General features: G+C 44.3%; 1 long non-coding RNA gene across 1 annotated transcript in view; it reads left to right on the top strand.

Annotated features, from left to right (window-relative positions):
- The window catches only part of LOC140456998 (uncharacterized), a 53,931-nt gene extending 36,985 nt beyond the window's left edge, over positions 1-16,946 (top strand). Inside the window, exon 3 of the long non-coding RNA XR_011953303.1 lies at positions 6,876-16,946. This is a non-coding gene — a long non-coding RNA (uncharacterized lncRNA). The remainder of the gene's footprint in view (positions 1-6,875) is intronic.
- The last annotated feature ends 4,004 nt before the right edge of the window (positions 16,947-20,950 follow it).

Raw genomic sequence — 20,950 nt, 5'->3', positions numbered from 1 at the left:
TTGACATTTATATAAATGATTTGGATATGAACATAGGAGGTATACTTAGTAAGTTTGTAGGTTACACCAACATTTGAAGTGTAGTGGACAGCGAAGAAGGTTACCTCAGATTACAACAGAATCTTGATCAGATGGGCCAATGGGCTGAGAAGTGGCAGATGGAGTTTAATTCAGATAAATGCAAGGGTCTGGATTTTGGGAAAGCAAATTTTAGCAGGACTTGTACACTTAATGGTAAGGTCCTAGGGAGTGTTGCTGAACAAAGTGACCTTAGAGTGCAGGTTCATAGCTCTTTGAAAGTGGAGTCACAGGTAGATAGGTTAGTGAAGAAGGCATTTGGTATGCTTTCCTTTCTTGGTCAGAGCATTGAGTGTATGAGTTGGGAAGTCATGTTGCAGCTGTACAGGACGTTGGTTAGGCCCCTTTTGGAAAATTGTGTGCAATTTTGGTCTCCTTCCTATCAGAAGGATGTTGTGAAACGTGAAAGGGTTCAGAAGAGATTTAAAAGGATGTTGCCAGGGTTGGAGGATTTGAGCTATAAGAGAGGATGAATAGGCTGGGGCTGTTTTCCCTGGAGCGTCAAAGGCTGAGGGCTGATCTCCTAGAGGTTTATAAAATCATGAGGGGTTTGGATAGGATAAATAAACAAAGTATTTTCCTTGGAGTGGGAGAGTCCAGAACTAGAGGTCATAGGTTTAGGATGAGAGGGGGAAGATATAAAAGAGACCTAAGGGGCAACTTGTTCATGCAGACAGTGGTGCATGTATGGAATTTGTTGCCAGAGGAAGTGGTGGAGGCTCGTACAATTTCAGCATTTAAAAGGTATTTGGGTGGGTATATGAATAGGAAAGGTTTAGACGGATATGGGTGAAATGCTGGCAAATGGGACTAGATTATCTGGTCGTTGGGATATCTGGTCGGCATGGACGCGTTGGGCCAAAGGGTCGGTTTCCATGCTGTACATCTCTATGCCTCCGTGACTGTATTTAGCCCGTACTGTCAATGAAGAGTCGGTGTATATTAGTAGATTTTCCTTTTCCTAGGAAGAGAGCATGTCGATTCCTCACGTCAGATCCAAGATAACATGAAAGACACGTAACTCCCCAGTGGCCACATTTCAACAGTTAAAGCAAGGGCCAGCCATTTGTCCCTGGGGGTTTTGCTGTCTTGTTGCCAGTCTCAAAGTTGAAGTGGTGGGGTCTGCCTGTCCCATTTTCAGGATCCTCTCAGGGAAAGGTTGTCCAGCAGTGGTCATCAAGCGGGCACATGAGGTAGGTTCCGCCCCCAGTGGGTATCCTGGTTCCAATCAACCCCATCAAGGCTGTCATACGGCATTTGGGATCATGAAGACGCTGGATTTAATTTGTTTTACCTGTAACTTGCATCATGGTTCAGTCTGGTTTGGTCTTGCGGTCAGGGGCATGCTTCATTTACATAACTCTAATTTCCGGGATGAGACCCGGTTTAGGATGGCGCAGGCCACTTATCTCCATGTTAGGATTTGGGAGGATAAAAGGGGTCAGGGAGTCTCTTGCTGAAGTAAGGGCATAACAAACTACTTCATCCTCTCCAAATATTTTATTATGGGTTTCTAGAAACAAATTGTTAGTGAAGGATAATATCCCACCCCCCCCCCCCCGCCCTTTGTCTCTTTTACTATCTTGATCTATCTGAATGGGACAAGGCTTACCAGAGATGCCCAGAGTACAGCTGAAATCAAACTGAAATATAACACCTTGACAAGATAAAGACCATTGGGAGTTGTTCTGTAAATGGACTGTCCAATCTTGTTGATGAAGTTGACCATTACCGACAATCATAATAATTAATGTATAATAATATAAATCATCTTGGGTAATGTTCCACACATCGAAGGAATCAGTCTCTTGGCATACAAGAACATCATCCTGGCATAGGTGGTGTACAGTCTCTTGTTGCTCAGGATCAGACAGATAGATGGTTCCCTCTTGTGTACTAATGCTGGCCCAGGTAAGTCCATATATCAGGAATTTTGTTGTTAATAAAAAACCTACATATATTTGTTGCTTCTGATAACAAAGGGACTTTGTAGCAGCCCCTTTAGTCAGCTTCACCCTTCTAGGTAATGGTAGATCATCCACTTCGATGGAATTTTCCCACAATATTCCCATTCCTATTGAAGCTATTATTGTTGAGTCATAGAGTCACACAGCACGGGGAAGGACTGTTCGGTCCAACCAATCCATGCTGACCATAATCCCACACTGAACTAGTTCCAACTGCTTGGGCTTGGCCCTGGCCCATATCCCTCCAAACATTTCTTATTCATGTCCTTATCCAAATGTCCCTTAAACATTGTAGCTGTACCCATATTCACCACTTTCTTTGGATGTTCATTCCACACACAAACTCACCTGTGCGGAAAAGTTGCCCCTCATGTCTTTTTAAAATCTTTTTCCTTTCACCTTAAAAATACTCCTCCTTATCTTAATTCCCCACTCGAGGGAAGAGGCACCTGCCATTCACCGTATTTAGATCCCTCACGATTTTATAAACCTCTGTAAGGTCACCCTTCAACCTCCTCTGCTCCAGTGAAAAAAGTCCCAGTCTATCCAACCTCTCTTTTTTGCTCAAACCCTTCATTCCTGGAAACATCCTCGGAAATCTCTTCTGAAACCTCTCTCCAGCTTTAATAATATCCAGCCTATAACAGAGTGACCAGAACTGGACACATTACTCCAGAAGAGGCCTCACCAATCTCCTGTGCAACCTCAACACAGTATCCCAACTCTGATACTCATACATCTGAGCAATGAAGGCAAGTGTGCTCAATGCCTTCTTAACGACTCTGTCTACATTTGATGCAAACTTCAAAGAATTATGTATCAGGGTTGAGTCAGATTTCATCTGATCAGTTTCTCCATTACCATTTCTTTACTAAGACTAATCTTCTCCAACTCCTCATCCTCACCAGTCTCTTGGATTTCGGTCATATTTAAGAGATTTATTTTATCTCCCTTTCTGAATGCAGACAAGAATAATTGTTATTTAGCTTCAGTGGATAACCCCAAATATCTTACTTCTTTGAGATGTCTGATATCTGAGGAAGTGCAAATGTTACCGTCATTAGGACAGAGGGTGATGTCAGAGTTTGAGATGTCAGTCCCATGAGGAACACCCTCTCAGTCCCAGAAAACTCTATATAACCCGGGAAGAAAACAGTGAGTCCTGTGGGAATTTTGTTTGATTTCAAGTAAATGTCTGACAATATCCCTTTGTAAATCAGATTTTGTAGCAGAAAGGATACAGCTGAGGGATTCTTTATCCCAAAAGGGTGCAGTTCTAATAGATGCGATTGTGAGTCCATAGCTCACAGGCTGGTAATTGAATGGAGGTGATCAGTGTCGTGCCCACTGACTGGAGAGCTGATAAGAGCCCCACATCAGCTCTCTCAGGGAAAGCTTGCTGCATTCAGTGACCCTCAAGCACTGCTGGCTCCTGACTGCTGATGGCACTGTACCTGAGAGACCAAGCATCAGCACTGACTCCCAGGCTGATAGGTGTGTGTTACCAGGTAGATGATCCACAGGATGCTGTCATGGGAGTGTAGAGTGGGTGAGGTGGGTCAGTAGAAAGGGCAGGAGTGTGGGCCTCTCTAATGGCCAGATCCTGAGGTTGGTTTATTTTTTTCTCCATTCATGAGATTTGGGTTTGATCTATCCCTAATTGCCCTGGAGATGGCGTCAGTGAGCTGAGTTCACGAACTGCTGCCATCCTTTGGGTACTTGGGCATCCACAATGCTGTCAGAAAGGGAGTTCCAGGTATTTGATCCAGTGATACTGAAGGAACGGTGATATATTTTCAAGTCAGGGTTGTGTGTGGTTTGGAGGGGATCTTGCAGGAGTTGGTGTTCTCATGTAATTACTGCCCGCAGTCCTTCTAGGGAGTAGAGAGTTAAACATCACACAACACCAGGTTATAGTCCAACAGGTTTAATTGGAAGCACGCTCTCGGAGCGTTGCTCCTTCATCAGGTGGATGTGGAGTACGCAATTGTAAGACACATAATTTATAGCAAAAGTTTACAGTGTGATGTAACTGAAATTATACATTAAAAAGTACCTTGATTGTTAAGTCTCTCATCTGTTAGAATGACCATGATAGTTTCACTTCTTTCATATGTAAGTCTCAAAAAGTTTTTAAAAAGTTACATTCTCAGGTTAACTGTAACCATTGGTGTCAGCCCAGATAAGCTGTTAAGATGTTGAAGGTGTTAGCCCCCTGTGTTCTGTTGTCTGTGCCATAACGTTTAGACTGATTCTTATCTAAAAAGTGAGTTAACAGAGTCTTACATGGATTTGTGCAGTTTTTGAGCAAAGTACAAGGTAACTCTGCAAGTTCAAATTCACCTCACCAACGTATATGTGTGTTTGTGTGTGTGTGTGTGTTTGGCGTGGGGTTTGTGAGTGTCTGTGAGAGTGTGTGTGTGTGTGTGTGTAAAGGGGTCTAAGTCTGTGAGAGGATGCATATGTGAGTATGGGACTGTGTGAGAGAGTCTGGGGTGGGGGATTGTGAGTGTCTGTGAGAGTGAGTGTTTATGTGTGTGCGTGTGTGTAAAGGGGTCTAAGTCACACTGTAAACTTTTGCCATAAATTCTGTGCTTTACGATTGTGTACTCCACAACCACCTGATGAAGGAGCAGCGCTGCAAAAGCCAGTGCTTCCAATTAAACTTTTTGGACTATAACCTGGTGTTGTGTGAGTTTTAACTTTTAACTTTTTACACCCCAGTCCAGCACTGGCATCTCCAAATCATAGATAGTAGAGAGCACAGATTTGGACGGTGATGAAAAAGGAGCAAGGTGATTGGTTGCAATACAATCTGAGGGATTTTCCAGCCTTCCCTATACAGGCAAGTGGTGTGTAGTCTATCATACTCCTGACCTGTGCCTTGTCGATGGTGGGTAGGGTTGAGTGAGATACTGCAGTGTTTCTTGTAAATGGTACACGTTGTTAACTTTGTGTGTTGATGGTGGGAGGAGACATTCCAAAGGATCTGATTTCCAGGGCTGAGGTGAGAGAGACCGCCCTTGCCATTGAGGCTGTGTCTGAACAAATGTGATATTAAGGAATTCCAGTAAACCTGGAATCAGTGGGAACCGGGAAGAATTTCCACTGGTTGGAGTCATACCTGGCACATGCTCATCAACCATTTCCCTCTTCGATGGGACTGATTGAACACAAGTCCAAATAAATCTCTGAAGAAGAGTCACACTGGAAGAGTAAAGCACAGGAATAGACTGTTTAGCCCAAATATCTGAGCTGACCGAACCCTAACACTAACCCTAACCCTATCTGCCTGCACAAGGTCCATAACCCTCTGTTCCCGGCGTGTTTGTGTTTCTGTCCAAATGTCTTTTAAACTTTACTCCCATATCTACATCTTCCAGCGCTCTGGGTAGCACATTCCAGTCGCTGACCACACTGAGCATAAAAACCTCTCCTCGCACATTCTCCTCTCACCATAAACCTATGCCCACTAGCGTTTGAGATTTCCACCCTGGGATAAAGACTCTGACGATCCACCCCCTCTATGCCTCTCATTATTTAATATACTTCCATCAGTTCCCCTCTCAGCCTCTGATGTTCTAGTGAAAACAATCCGAGTGTGCCCAAACTCTCCTTATAGTGAATACACTCCAATCCAGGCAACATCCTGATAAATCTCTTTTGCACCATGTCCAAGGCCCTGCATCCTTCCTGTAATCTGCAGCATGACTTTGCAACTTTTATTCTCAAGCCCCAGACTGATGAAGGCAAACATGCCGTTATGTCTTCTCTCCAACCTTATCCATTTGTATTGCCACTTTCAGGGAGCTATGGACTTGACCCAAGATCCCTCTGCAGATTAATTCTTGACATTTTTTTGTATAATTTTGAATTCTTCCATTTAACTTTCCAAAGTGCATTATCTCACAATTGTCTGGATTAACCTCCACATGCCATTTCATTGCCCATCTTTCCAAGTGATCTCCATTTGTTGCTGTATCCATTGACAACCTTCCCCACTGTCCATAACTGCACCAATTTGGTTGGCACCACATAACTGTCAGGCAATGACCATCTCCAACAAGAGAGAAGGTAAACATCACCCACTGACATTCAATGGCATCACAGTCACTGGATCCACCACTTCAGTGAAAACAGACACAACATATTCATTCAGCTCCTCGACCACTTCTCTATTCCTGAAAATAAATCCATCCAACTCTGTCTGGAATGGACCCACATCCGTTTTAGCCAAATCATCACCAGTGGAAACTTTTGCAATCCGTTTTTGATTTTTATGGATTGCATTCATATTCATTTCTGCTGTTCCTTACAAGTTTCATGGTCCTCCTTTGTGGAACCATTCTAGTGAGAACGCTCTGCAACCTCTTAAGGAGACTCATGTATTCCCTAAAATGTGATCATCAATGGCCACAATGGTCATAACAGAATTTCATAGGGGTTCAGCAAAACTTCCTCGATTGAGGAATCAATCATCTCGTTATAAAGTCAAGGCGCTGTTTGCTTTGCTATTCACTCTCTCAATAAAAATCAGTGCACCAAAATTCCCTTGTCCCTCTGCCATGCAATTTTTGAACAGTGCCATTAAGTTTATGTCGACTCTCAGAATTCCTCACCAAAATTGTATCCCCTTATCGGCCTCGGGACTGTCCATTCTGATTGCTTTTCGATTCTGTTCCTGTAGTCATGATGGAATGGAATGATGGAGGGTTCTCAATGGGCTGAAAGACTGACTCCTGTTGCTATTGGTCTGTTAATTTACTTGATTCAGACAGGTTTTGTCACGAGGAATGAATTAAATGTCTGCTATTCTTAATTCCATTGCAGGACTATTTCCAACATAACTGATGTGAAACAATATGAAGAACTTATCCTTGATTTCGTGAAAGACTTGGAAAAGGACAAGAGAATACTTAATGGGAAATTTCTTATCGTTTGGGATAAGAAAGGTGGACTAACACAAATAGCTTTCGAAAAGGAATTGGAATGAAACCTTTCTATAAGGTTCTGTTACCTTTATACATTTTATACAATGTGCTTAATTCTAAAACTGTTTTGTCTTCCCCAAACTACACATTGCAAAAAGCTACACTACTTGCATAGCTCTGGTCTCCATACCTCGAGAAAGATATACTCTTCTCCCTAACTTCCATTGAATGCAGTGACTGTTCCTTAGACATATTATGGACATGTGCCCACATTGGGAATTTGACCAATTCCACCAATGTCCTATCTCAGAAGTCCCGGTATCCTATTTATAAACACTGCCGTCTACTGGCAGTCAGTAAAGAATACAAAGTTAAAAACCACACAACACCAGATTATAGTCCAACAGGTTTAATTGGAAGCACACTAGCTTTTGGAGCGACGCTCCTTCATCAGGTGATGTAGGAGCGTCGCTCCGAAAGCTAGTGTGCTTCCAATTAAACGTGTTGGACTATAATCTGGTGTTGTGTGATTTTTAACTTTGTACACCCCAGTTCAACACTGGCATCTCCAAATCAAGTAAAGAATACAGCATTTATTCTTCATTCAAAGTTATTTACATACATCAGCATCAACAGGGAGTATTTTATTCCCCATTTCAGTCTCTGTTCCCACTGGTTCTTTAGTTCAATGATTCCAATCAATGGAATCATCCAAGTTACACTTCATTGGCCCGAATTTCTGATCGGGAGTCAGTTGTTGTCACCGACACACTTTCCCCATTCCCCTTGACCCGACAACACCCTCGATATGACCGTGTCAGACTGGACAAACCCGCTCAACCTGATACCTATGACCCAGCTGGCCTCGAAGCTCCATCACCTCCTCACCAACCCAAGAGTCCACAGATCCCTCATCACTGACCCACTGCTCCCCTTCGCCCTTTCCACAACCCCATTGGAACGGGACATCTCCCCTCCCCCCCACCCCATTACCAGCAAAACAAAAGCCCCTCCCTTTGACCAGCTTTCAAACCCCATTCAGAGCAACCCCACGAAATGGGAAAGCTGTCCCTGAACAGACACACCCTGCTTCTGCCAATGGAATTGGAACTGAGAGCAATTTGCATTCTCCCATCACCACCCAACACCCACCCAGCCCCTGCCTCACTAACCTGAAACCCCACCCAAAGTGACCCAGGTGGTACTGACCCTCTGTCCCGACCTGGTAGCACAACCCCATCACTAAACCTTCTGGACCTGACACAGCGCCTTCAACATATCCCCACTCTCCACAAATCCCCAGCAGATCCATCAGTCTCATTCCTCTCCGACGTGGTGCCAGCAGAACTCAAATGCTCCCTCACTCCATCCCAGCCCTTACACACCCCAAGCTTTCTCTCACCGACCTGACAATATACCCCTCCACCCGGCACCAGTCTCTCCCACTCCCCTTGTCCTCTACCTTTCTCACCCACCTCCATGCTCCTCCCTCACACACACATTCCATTGAAACCCCTCACCCACCTGCCACTCTGTCCATCTTCCTTCACACGCTCCCACCAACTGCAGCCCCTCCCCCTCCTGCCTATTATCCTCCCTTCACACTTCCCTCCACTCTCACCTTTGTACAATGGTTTTTAGCTGTCCTGGGGGTTGTACCATCTTGTCTTTCCCCTGGGTCATAAAAAAGGTCCTCCATTCGATGAGATTATTGTTGATCTTCTCCTTCAAATCGACTTTCCCACATTGTCCCTTGATTGGGTAATCTGAACAGCTCCCAAGGTGATCAGAACGCTGCTCACAGACTACATCACTGAACCGCTTCTGAAACGTCATGTAATTTTACCATTGAGTGCTGAAAATAGCATTGTTTATCAATGCATTTATCAATTTATTTCAGAAGAGGATTACCAGGATGTTCCCAGGAATGGAGGATTCGGGTTATAATGAAATGCTAGATAGGCTGAGTGTTTTCATTGGGGGTGTCGGAGGGTGAGAGATGACCTTATTCAAGTTTATAAAATCATGAGGGGTGTAGATAAAGTGAATGGCAGGTGCCTGTTCCTTCGGGTGGGAGATTTCAAGACAAGAGGGTATATTTTTAGGATGAGAGGAGAAAGATTTAATTACGACATGAGATGCAAATTTTTTACACAGAGTGGTTCATGTGTGGAATGAACTTCCACAGGAAGTGGTAGATGCAGCTTCAGTTAAAACATTTAAAAGAGATTGCGATGACCACATGAATAAGAATTGTTTGGAGGGATATGGGCCAAGCGCAGGCAGGTGGGATGAGTTTAGTTTGGGATGATGGTCAGCGTGACCCAAGGATCTGTTTCCGTGCTGCATGACTTGGTGACTCTCATCCCAATCTCAGAAACAACTCTCCAGGTTTGGTGGTGTGAAACAGTTTTCTTCAAGATCAGACACCCAAGAGATTGGAGTCAGTTTCAGGTTCTCCCATTTACAAACACTTTGTCTCAGAAGATAACACATGTCTTGGCTGGTCAAGGCCAAGTCTCTAACAGGCAAATCCCAATGGAATGTCTGTAAATTTCCATTCATACACATTTAGAGATATGGAAGGTGTCTGGGGGAATTGAAAGGAAGCTGCCAGCAGAAAGTGTTAACTCATTGTGAGTCAGAGACAGGGGGGTGGGGCCAACTCACTGAGTGATGTTGTTGCAATTATACTTTGTTCAGGAAAACTGCTGCAATCTGCTGTTCATTAACTTTTTCAAAAGCTGAGTTCAGTTTGATATTTGCCAAACCATAGTTTATTGAGATTGTGAGAACAACCTGAAGGTGTAAAGCACAAAAACTTGATTTAATGAGAATCAAAAACACACAGTTCACTCTATTCCCAAAGGTTTGAAATTCATTATTAAACTAATATTGAATCTTTGATGTTGTGCATGAACAACACCCTAATTTTCAGTGAGCCCTCTTTAACCATGGGGTGAGTTCCCACCTTCGTGCAGTGTAGTGAGGTACACAGCTGTGATTCAGTATACGGGGTGTCCCTGTCTACTGCCCATTTTTCAGCTGTTTCTACCTTATCCTCATCGACACCTGCTCTAGCCACTGACTCACCGTTTCTTCTTGTTTTAGTATTAATTCATCTACACAACTGTAAATATAAAGTGGTGATGATCACTTTCCCTTTCTGGTCTTTATCATTGTTCTGAACCATCCATGAATATTTTCCTCTGGGTTGGGGATGGCCCGATGGGTTGAACCCCTCTCTCAGCATTCCCTTCATCAATTTTGACTGTTGTTCTGCTGTAAACCCAGTGATGGAGCCCTCTGACATTCAATCAAAGTTTACAGCCTTTTCCTCATTCACCTCCCTGACTGCATTTTTCAATTTCCTCCAACGAAATGTTTTTCCTCCCTACAGATGTGATTGTAACCACTGGCACAGGCAGTGAGACTGTGACTCCTCTTGTGTGATCTGTCAGCTCAAACCTGATGTATTTTCACATTTTGGTTGGGGAAGCCCAGCTAAAGGTTAGGATTTAATGTTTTGAATTTTTTTTCCTGATTAAAGTGGCAGAATAGGATATTCAACCCCTCGAGACTGTCCCTCCATTCACACCCTCTGGACTGTCCAAGTGTCACTCCTGCTCCCACTCCCATCTCTTCACCACTCCCTGCTCCAGGCTTCTCTTCCCCTTCCCCAGTTGTAATCTCTCCCAGACCTTTTCCCGGACCACTTTCCCGATGCCAGGGATCATTCCCTCCAGTCTCAGGTGGTGTCCCCATGCCGTGTGGTATCAGTCTCCCACCCACCACCCACCTCCTCGTTCCTGCTTGGTTCAGGTTTTACCACAAGATTTGTCACTGTTCCAGGGAGTAAAGAGCCTGGGGGAATGACAGGTACATTTTGTGTCTCATGTTGTATAATTTGCAGTTAGTCAAATTCAGGGATTTGGATGGTCCTGGTGTGGGTGAAGTCACTTTATGTCTCTTAACAATATTTCTTTGCATGTCTCATGGTTCAACGTTAAAATGTTGTATCGCCATGGAGACATTATTGTGAAATAGGCCAAATGGTGACGTGCATGTCTCTTCATGCAAAGTAATAAAATTAGCTCAGTATCTCACTCGTGAACAGCAATGGTGTAAATGTTGGTCAAATCTGGACCACGCAATATTCACTGAAAGAAAGACAGACCCAGACAGCTGACCTGAGGCTAAGTTTCAATTGTCCATCTGTACATTTACAGGGTCTGTATTTCAGAGCAATGGGTGGAGCTGACATTTATCTTTATATGAGTGATTCCAGCGCTCTTCATTCACATTAAGAAATGAAAAATGTAAAAAAAAACCCTGAACCCGCAACAGTACTTCAGTTTAGTCATTTCACTTTGTGGACACATAGTATTTCCTGTTGCCTCCCGGTGTGTAGGCGTTTCTGACAGGATTGGTTTTGATTGCTCATTCCTTCTTGCCTGAAGATGGTGGTGAGCCCTGTTTTTGAGTTGCTACAGTCCATGTCTTTTACCTAGTAATGAGTGTTTCTAAGAGCCTGCAGACTCCTTGACCAGTGTACAAAATATTTATTTACCCAGGATCCTTAGCGTGTATCAGGTAAGGACAACACAGCATGAGACTGCAGTCAGTCGGCCAAGTCCCAACTTTATTGGAGACAACAAAGGGAAATACTACACTCGACAATTTTACCAACTCTATTTCTAACGATCCGATTCTTTTGAATATTAAGACACGTCCCAGACCTTTTGCTACTCTGTTGAATTGTTCCGTCTGTACCTCTCTTCATGAGTTGATTCTGTCTCTGGTCGGAGAGTGAGCTGCTCTGCTCACTGCTGTAAACTGACCTGCCTGTCGGTCGGCTGGAGAGTGGGGGTCCGGTCAAGTCCTGCCAGGCCTAGGTACTTATACCCTCCTGGCTACATTTTGGAACCTTCCAAGGACTTAGATAATCAGGGGAATCAAACTAATTGGTCTTATCACCTTGAAATGCTGCTAATGGTTCTCGAGGGCTTGCCAACAGTGACCCATTCGATGTGTCTGCCTTGGACCTGGAAGTCTGGTTTCATCCTCGTCTTGGTCTTGTGCCTTACTGAGGCATGTCCCATGCATCTTGTGATGTTTGTTTGACACACTTTGTAATGTACTCTGGTGCCTCTCCAGTTTTCAATTATCCAAGCGTAAATCTTGCAAGGATTGTCTCTGGGCAGAATTATCTCTTCTGTGTCTGTCTTGGCTCAGGATTCCCAGCATACTTTGCTTTTTGGCCAATTTTTGTGCCCTGTTTATTCCAGTTGCTGTTCCTGTATTTCTCCCCTCCCTTCTGAATGGTTTTTATTTCACCTGAGCAGTCGCAGGCATTTACAATGCTCCACTGCCAAACCCTGGTCACCAGACGCCTGGAGAAAGAACGCCTCATCTTTTACCTTGGAACCCTCCAACCACACGTGACCAATGTGAATTTCATCAGCTTCCTCATTTCCTCTCTCCCCACCTTACCCCAGATCCAACCTTCCAACTCAGCACCACCCTCTTGAACTGTCCTCCCTGTCCATCTTCCTTCCTACCTATCTGCTCCACCCTCCTCTCTGCCCTATCACCTTCGCCTTCACCTTCATCTACCTATCACAGTCCTAGCTACCTTCCCCGACCCCCTCCCACCTCATCCCCCTCCCATTTATCTCTCAGCCCCCATGGGCCACAAGCCTCAATTCTGAATGAAGGGCTTATGCCTGAAATGTTGATTTTCCCGCTCCTGGGATGCTGCCTGACCAGCTGAGCTTTTCCAGCACCACACTCTTTGACTCTGATCTCCAGTACCTGCAGTCCTCACTTTCTCCTCCCAGCTACAATGTGGTGTCAGTACCCCAACATTGTTCAGTGGGCAGTTGCAGGATTTGAAGACAGTGACGGTCACACAATGGAGAGGGGACTCTGAGGTGATGGCATTCCCGTCCACGTGCTGCCCTTATCTTTCCAGTAAGTTGATGCTTGGATATAACAATGTTAATAAGATAGGAACAACATGGAACAGTACATCACAGGAAATAGCCATTTGGCCCACCAAGCCTGTGCCAACACATGATACATTTCTAAACCAAATGCCTTTTGCCTCTGTGCAGTCCATATCCCTTTTTTTCCATCTATTCATGTTTCTGACAAGTTGCTGCTTAAATGTTGCTGTTGTATTCTCTGACAGCACATTCTGGGCATTTACCACCCTCTGGGTAAAAATCTTCCCTCTCACATCTGCTTTAAAAATTCACCTTTTCACCTGAAATCTATCTCCTCTAGTGAGTGACATTTTTATCCTGAGGAAAAGATTCCATCTGTGCATTCCACCCATGCCTCTCAGAATTTTGAAAATTTCTGTCAGGTCGCCCCTCAGCCTCTGACATTAGTTGAAAATAGAACCTAGAAGAATACAGCTCAGGAACAGGCACTTTGGCCCACGGTGTTGTGGTGATAATGACGCCAATTTAAATGAATCCCTTCTGCCTGCCCCTTGTCCATATCCCTCCATCCCTTACATAACCATGTGCTTATCTAACAGTCTCTTACACGCCCCTATTGTATCTGCCTCCTCCACCATCCTTGGCAGTGCATTCCAGACCCCTCCCACTCTCTGTGTAATAAATTTACACCTCACATCTCCTTTGAACTTTGCCCCTTTCACCTTAAATGCATGCTCCCTAACTTTCGCTATTTCATCTCAGGGTAAAACCCGATTGATGCATCTCACAATTTTTAAAACTTTTATCAAATCTCCCTTCAGCCTCCTCCCACGCCCCAGAGAAAACATCCCTAATTTTTATCACCTCTTCTTACAGCTCATACCCTCTAATCCAGGCAACATTCTGGAAAACCACTTCTGCACCCTCTGCAAAGCCTCCACATCCTTCCCGTGAAGTGGTGACCAGAACTGAATGCAATATTCTCAGTGTGGACAGACCAAAGTCTTATAAAGCTGCCACATGAAATCCTGACTCTTGTACTTAATTCCTCAACCAATAAAGGCAAGCATGCCATACACCTTCTTTACGATCCTATCTACTGGTGTAGCCACTTCAAGGAAGCTATCGAATTGAACCCCAAAATCCCTTTGGACAGCAATGCTGTTCAGGGTCTTGCTATTAACTGTATACATTTCCTTAACATTTGAATTCCCAAATGCAGCACCTCACACTTACCCAGATTAACCTCCATCTAACATTTCTCCACCCATATCTGCACTGATCTATATCCTGCTGAATCCTTAGACAACCTTCTACACTTTCCACAACTCCACAGATCCTTGTATCATCTGCAGACTTACTAAACCACCCATCTACATTTTCATCCAAGTCGTTTTTACAAATATCACAACCAGCAGAGATCCCAGTACAGATCTCTGTGGAACACCATTAAGTCACGGACCTCCAGCTTGAAAAACATCGTTCTGCCATTACTCTCTGCCTTCTATGGGCAAGCCAATTCTGAATCCATGTGGCCAAGTCACCAGGGATCCCATCCTACTGAGATCTTAATCTTCTAGATGAGCCTACCATGAGGAACATTACTGAAAGCCTTACAAAAACCCATGTAGCCAACATCCGCTGCTCTACCCACATCAGTTACCGTTGTCACCTTTTTAAAAAATGCAATCACTTTAGTCAGTCATGATCCGTGCTTCACAAAGCCATGCTGACCGTCCCTAATTAGGCCTGGCTTTCTCAAATGTGTGTAAATCCTATCCTATTCCTTATCCCAACCATTAATGTGAGACGCACCCATCTATAGTTTCCTGGATTATCCCGATTTCCCACATTGAACAGAGGAACAACATTAGCTACTTGCCAGTCCTCCAGGACCTTTCTGGTGGCTAATGTGGACACAAACATCTTGGTCAAGACCCAAACAATCTCTTCTCCTGCCTCTCTCAATAACCTGGGGTGGATAGCATCATGCTCTGGGGATTTATACACATTTATGCTCTTTTATAGACCCAACACTACTTCTTTCTTGATCTCAAAATACCGTAGCATGTTAGCATGCTCCTCCCAAATCTCACTATCCTCCATATCCTTCTCCTGGGTGAATACTGATACAAAGTACTCATTTAGGATCTCACCCACATCCTCAGTCTCCAAGCACAAGTTCCCGCCTTCCTTGAGTGGTCCTACTTTCTCCCTAGTTAGCCTCTTGTTTGTAATGTATGTAAAGAATACCTTGAGCTTCTCTTTAACCCGACTTGCCAAGGTCATTTCATGTCCTCTTCTTGCTGTCCTCATTCCCTGCTTGAGTTCTGTCCTGCTTTTTTTACATTCCTCACAGGCCCTGTCCGATTTTAGCTTCCTGAACCTTAAATACGCTTTTTTTTGCCCGAGTCGATAAGCCCTCCAGTATGTCCTGTCTGAGTACCGATATACCATTCTTGCTGATTAGTAACCCTGCACCAGCTCAGTAGCCACACATTCATCTCTCCGATCTTTCTATTCCTTGCCTCACTAGCACATGATACTGGCAATATCCTTGAGGATCGTAAATAAAACAAGTTTGTTCAATCTCTACTCATAGCTAATAACCTCGAAACCGGGTGACATCATGGTAAACCTTTTCTGCTCATTGTCCAAAGCCTTCAAATCCTTCTAGTTTTGTGGTGACGAGAACTAAATTCAACATTCCAAATGTGACCTAACTAAAATTTAATACAACTGCAACATAAATTGTCATGTTTCATACTCTACACCCCGATCGATGAAGGCAAGGATGACATACACCTTCTTGACCACCTTAACTATTTGTGCTGACACTTTCAGGGAACTGTGGGCTTGTGTACCTTGACCCTCTGTATGTCAATGCTTCCAAATATTCTGCCATTTATTGTGTACTTCCTTCAGACATGACAGTGTCAATAATGCATCACCTCACATTTGTCTGGATTAAATTCAATCTGCTATTTCTGCACCCATGTCACTACTGTATCTCTATCCTGCTACATCCTCTGGCAATCTCACTTACTATCCACAGCTTCCCCAATCTTTGTGTCATCCACAAGCTTACAAATCAGACCACATTTTATATGATGCCATCAGGTAATAATCTGGAAATTATATGGAAATCAAATTTGAACAAATGTGTGAGGGAGGGCGTTAGATATGTGGATCATTGGGATACCTTGTGGGGAAGGTGGGACCTGTACAAGAAGGACGGGTTTCACCTGAACTGGAGAGGTACCAATATCCTGGGCGGGAGGTTTACAAGAGCTCTTCCAGAGAGTTTAACCTAGTTTGGCAGGGGGGGTGGGAACCAGAGCTACTGATCAGAGAATGGGGTAGCTAGTGAACAGGCAGATACAGCATGCAGAGAGTGTGTGAGGAAGGATAGACAGTTGATCGGGCAAAGTTGCAGAAAGTGCGATGGGTTGAAGTGAGTTTATTTTAACTCAAGAAGTGTTAAGAATAATGGTGATGAACTTAGAGCATGGATCAGTGCCTGGAACTACGATGTTGTGGCCATTACGGAGACTTGGATATCACAGGGATAGGAATGGTTATTGGATGTTCCAGGGGTGAGATGTTTCAAATGGAATAGGGAGGGAGGTAAAAGAGGTGGGGGAGTGGTATTACTAATCAGGGATAGTATCATAGCTGCAGAAAGGGAGGTTATTGAGGAAGGTCTGTCTACTGAGTTAGTTTGGATGGAAATCAGAAACAGGAAAGGAGCAGTCACTTTATTGGGAGTTTTCTCTAGACCCCCCCCCAATAGCAACAGAAACACAGAGGAGCAGATTGTGTGGCAGATTTTGGAAAAGTGCAGAAGGAGCAGGGTTGTTATCATGGGTGACTTCAACCTCCCTCATATTTATTGAAGCTTCCTTAATGCAAAGAGTTTGGGTCAAGCAGATTTTGTCAGCTGTGTCCAGGAAGGATTCCTAACTTAATATGTAGATCGGCTGAATGTGAGGAGGCCATATGGATTTGGTCTTAAAAATGTGTTGCTGGAAAAGCGCAGCAGGTCAGGCAGCATCCAAGGAGAAGGATAAGCCCTTATGCCCGAAACGTCGATTCTCCTTCTCCTTGGATGCTGCCTGACCTGCTGCGCTTTTCCAGCAACACATTTTTAAGCTCTGATCTCCAGCATCTGCAGTCCTCACTTTCTCCGATATTGGATTTGGTGCTTAGCAATGAACCAGGTCAGGGGTCAGATCTCTTGGTGATCACAATTCCCTGACCAGGGAAGGTGGGACCTGTCATTGAGCGGGATAGGAGCAGACGGTATGGGAAGGTATTGAACTGGAGATGGGGTATTACAATGCTATTAGGCAGGGACTATGGAGAATACATTGGGAATAGGTGTTCTCAGGGAAATGCAGGACAGAATGTGGAGGTTGTTGGGAACACTTGTTGCAAGTGCTGGATAGGTTTGTCCCACTGAAGCAAGGAAGGGATGGTAGGGTGAGGGAACCTTAGATGTCAAGAGATGTGCAAGAGGTAGGGGAGGCCCTAAAGGAATACTTCGCTTCAGTATTCACCCGTGAGAGGCACTTTGTCGTTTGTGAAGACAGCATGAAACAGGCTGATATGCTCAAACACATTGATGTTAAGAAGGAAGATGTGCTGGACATTTGGGAAAACATGAGGAATGATAAGTCCCCTCGGCGCGGACGGGATATATGCAAGGTTGCTACGGGAATCGAGGGAAGAGATTGCTGCGACTTTGGTGATGATCTTTGCATCCTCACTGTCCACTGGAGTACTACCAGATGGTTGGAGGGTGGCAAAAGTTGTTCCTTTGTGCAAGAAAGGGAATAGTGATAACCTTGGGGATTATGGGGCAGTCAGTCTTGCATCAGTGGTGGGTAAAATTATTGGAGAGGATTCTGAGAGACAGGATTTATGATTATTTGGAAAAGCTTAATTTGACTAGAGATAATCAGCATGGCAGCTTGTCTGCAAATTCCTGCAGCTTGGTCTTATTCACCTTTTGCAAAACATCCAAAGTCCCCACATCCACATTCAGAAAACCTTTGGCGACTGAATAAGCCATTACTATCCCAAGCTGTGTCTCCCCAACCAAACTACCAGCAGATTCTGCCACATAAGCCTTATTGAATTATTTGAGGATGTAGGGAAAGCTGGATGACTGTAAAAATGGAGGGTTTGGTGAAGAAAAAGAAGGAAGCATATCAGGTATACACAGGATGGATGGAGTGGATCCTTAGAAGAGTACAAAAGGCAATAGGAGTATACTTAAGAGGGAAATCAGGAAGGCAAAAGGGGGACATGAGATAGCTTTGGCAAATAGGGTTAAAGAGAATGCAAAGGGAGTTTACAAACACCTTAAGGACAAAAGGGTGACTAGGGAGAGAATAGGGCCCCTAAAAGGTCAGCAAGGTGGTCTTTGTGTGGAGCCGCAGGAGATGGGGGTGGGAGATACTAAACGTGTATATTGCAACAGTATTTACTGTGGAGAAGGACATGGAAGATATAGAATGTGGGGAAATAGATGGTGACATCTTGAAAAACTATTACAGAGGAGGAAGTGCTGGACATCTTGAAACGTGAAAAGGTGGATAAATCCTCAGGACATGATCAGGTGTACCCTTGAACACTGTGTGAAGCTGAGGTGATTGCTAAGACCCTTGCTGAGATATTTGTATCATTGATAGTCACAGATGAGGTGCCAGAAAACTGGCAATTGGCTAACGTGGTGTCATTATGTTAGAAAGTGATAAGGACAATCCAGAGAACTGTGGACTGGTGAGCCTGACGTGGGTTGTGGGCAAATTTTTGGAGGGAATCCTGAGGGATAGGATGTACATGTATTTGGAAAGGCAAAGACTGATTAGGAATAGTTAACATGGCTCTGTGGGTGGGTAATCATGCCTCACAAACTTGATTGAGTTTTTTGAAGAAGTAACAAAGAGGATTGATGAGGGCAGAGTGCTGGACGTGATCTATATGGACTTCAGTAAAGCATTCGACAAGGTTTCTCATGGGAGACTGATTAGCAAGGTTAGATCTCATGGAATACAGTGAGAACTAACCATTTGGATACAGAACTGGCTCGTAGGCAGAAACCAGAAAGTGGTGGTGCAGGGTTGTTTTTCAGACTGGAGGCCTGTGACCATTGGAATGCCGCAAGGATCGGTGCGGGGTCCACACTTTTTGTCATTTATATAAATGACTTGGATGTGACCATAAGAGATATAGTTAGTAAATTTGCAGATTACACCAAAATTGGAGGTGTAGCGGACAGCGAAGAAGGTTACCTCAGATTACAATGGGATTTTCATCAGATGGGCCAATGGGCTGAGAAGTGGCAGATAGAGTTTAATTCAGATAAATGCGAGGTGCTGCATTTTGGGAAAGCAAATCTTAGCAGGACTTATACACGTAATGGTAAGGTCTCAGGGAGTGTGTCTGAACAAAGAGACCTTGGAGTGCAGCTCCTTAAAAAAAGAGTCGCAGGTCACCAGCATAGTGAAGAAGATGTTTGGTATGCTTTCCTTTATTGGTCAGAGTATTGAGTACAGTAGTCAGAAGGTCATGTTGTGGCTGTACAGGATGTTGGTTTGGCCATGTTTGAAATATTGCATGCAATTCTGGTCTCCTTCCTATTGGAAAGATGCTGTGAAAGTTAAAAGGGTTCAGAAAAGATTTACAAGGATGTTGCCAGGGTTGGAGGTTTTGAGATATAGGGAGAGGTTAAATAGGGTGGGGCTATTTTCTCTGTCGTGTCAGAGGCTGAGTGGTGACAATAATGAGGTTTATAAAGTCATAAGGGTTGTGGATAGGATAAATAGACAAAGTCTTCTGGCCTCCCCCACCCCAGGGAAAACTGGAGAGCATTGGTTGAGGTTGAGTGGGCAAAGATATAAAAGAGACCTGAGGGGCAGCATTTTCACACAATGGGTGGTACATGTGTGGAATGAGCTGCCAGAGGAAGTGGTGGAGGTAAGTACAATTGCAACATTTAAAAGGCATCTGGATGGGTATATGAATGGGAAGGGTTCAGAGGGATATGGGCCAGGTGCTGCCAACTGGGACGAGATTAGGTTGGTATATCTGGTTGGCATGAACGAGTTGGACCGAAGGGTCTGTTTCCGTGCTGTACATCTCTATAACTCTGTGTGACTAAGCACAGTGATGAAGATAGAGCAGTGAATCACAGAATCACCACAGTGTGCAAACAGGCCCTTCAGCCCAACAAGTCCACACTGATCCTCTGAAGGCTAACCCACCGAGACCCATTCCCATACCAATTATGCTATATTTTCCCCTGACTAATGCATGTAACCTACACATCCCTGTAATTCCCCGTGGCCAAATCACCTAACCTGCACATCGTTGTATTGTGCGAGGAAACCAGAGAACCTGGAGGAAAACCCACGCAAACAAGGAGAGATTGTTCAAACTCCACACAGACAGTTGCCTGAGGCTGGAATCAAACTCTGGTCCCTGGCACTGTGAAGCAGCAGTGATAACCACTTGAGCCATCATCCCACCCCATGGATGTGTATATATGGATTTTAGCAAGGCTTTTGATAAGGTTCCACTTGGTGGGTTCGTTCAGAAAGTAAGGATTCATGGGATCCAGAGAAGATTGGCTGTCTGGATACAGAATTAGCTGGCCCACAGAAGGCAGAGGGTGGTAATAGATGGAAAGTATTCAGTCTGGCACTCGGTGACTAGTGTGTTATGCAGAGCTCTGTTCTTCGACCTCTGCTAATTGTGATTCTTATAAATGTCTTGGATGAGGAAGTGGAAGGGTCGGTTAGTACATTTGCTGATGTCACAAAAGTTGGTAGAGTTGTGGATAGTGTGAAGGGCTGTTGTAGATTGCAACAGAACATTGACAGGAAGCAGAGTTGGGCTGAGAAGTGGCAGATGGAGTTTAACCTGGAGAAGTATGAATTTCATTTTGGAAGGTTGAATTTGAATGCAGATTACAGGAATAAAGGCAGGAATCTTGGCAGTGTGGAGGAACAGAGGGACT

This window comes from Chiloscyllium punctatum, chromosome 3 (genome assembly GCF_047496795.1).
Source record: "Chiloscyllium punctatum isolate Juve2018m chromosome 3, sChiPun1.3, whole genome shotgun sequence".
Taxonomy (NCBI): domain Eukaryota; kingdom Metazoa; phylum Chordata; class Chondrichthyes; order Orectolobiformes; family Hemiscylliidae; genus Chiloscyllium; species Chiloscyllium punctatum.
Note: the sequence above shows the minus strand (reverse complement) of the source record. Positions and strands in the feature narration are given on the sequence as shown.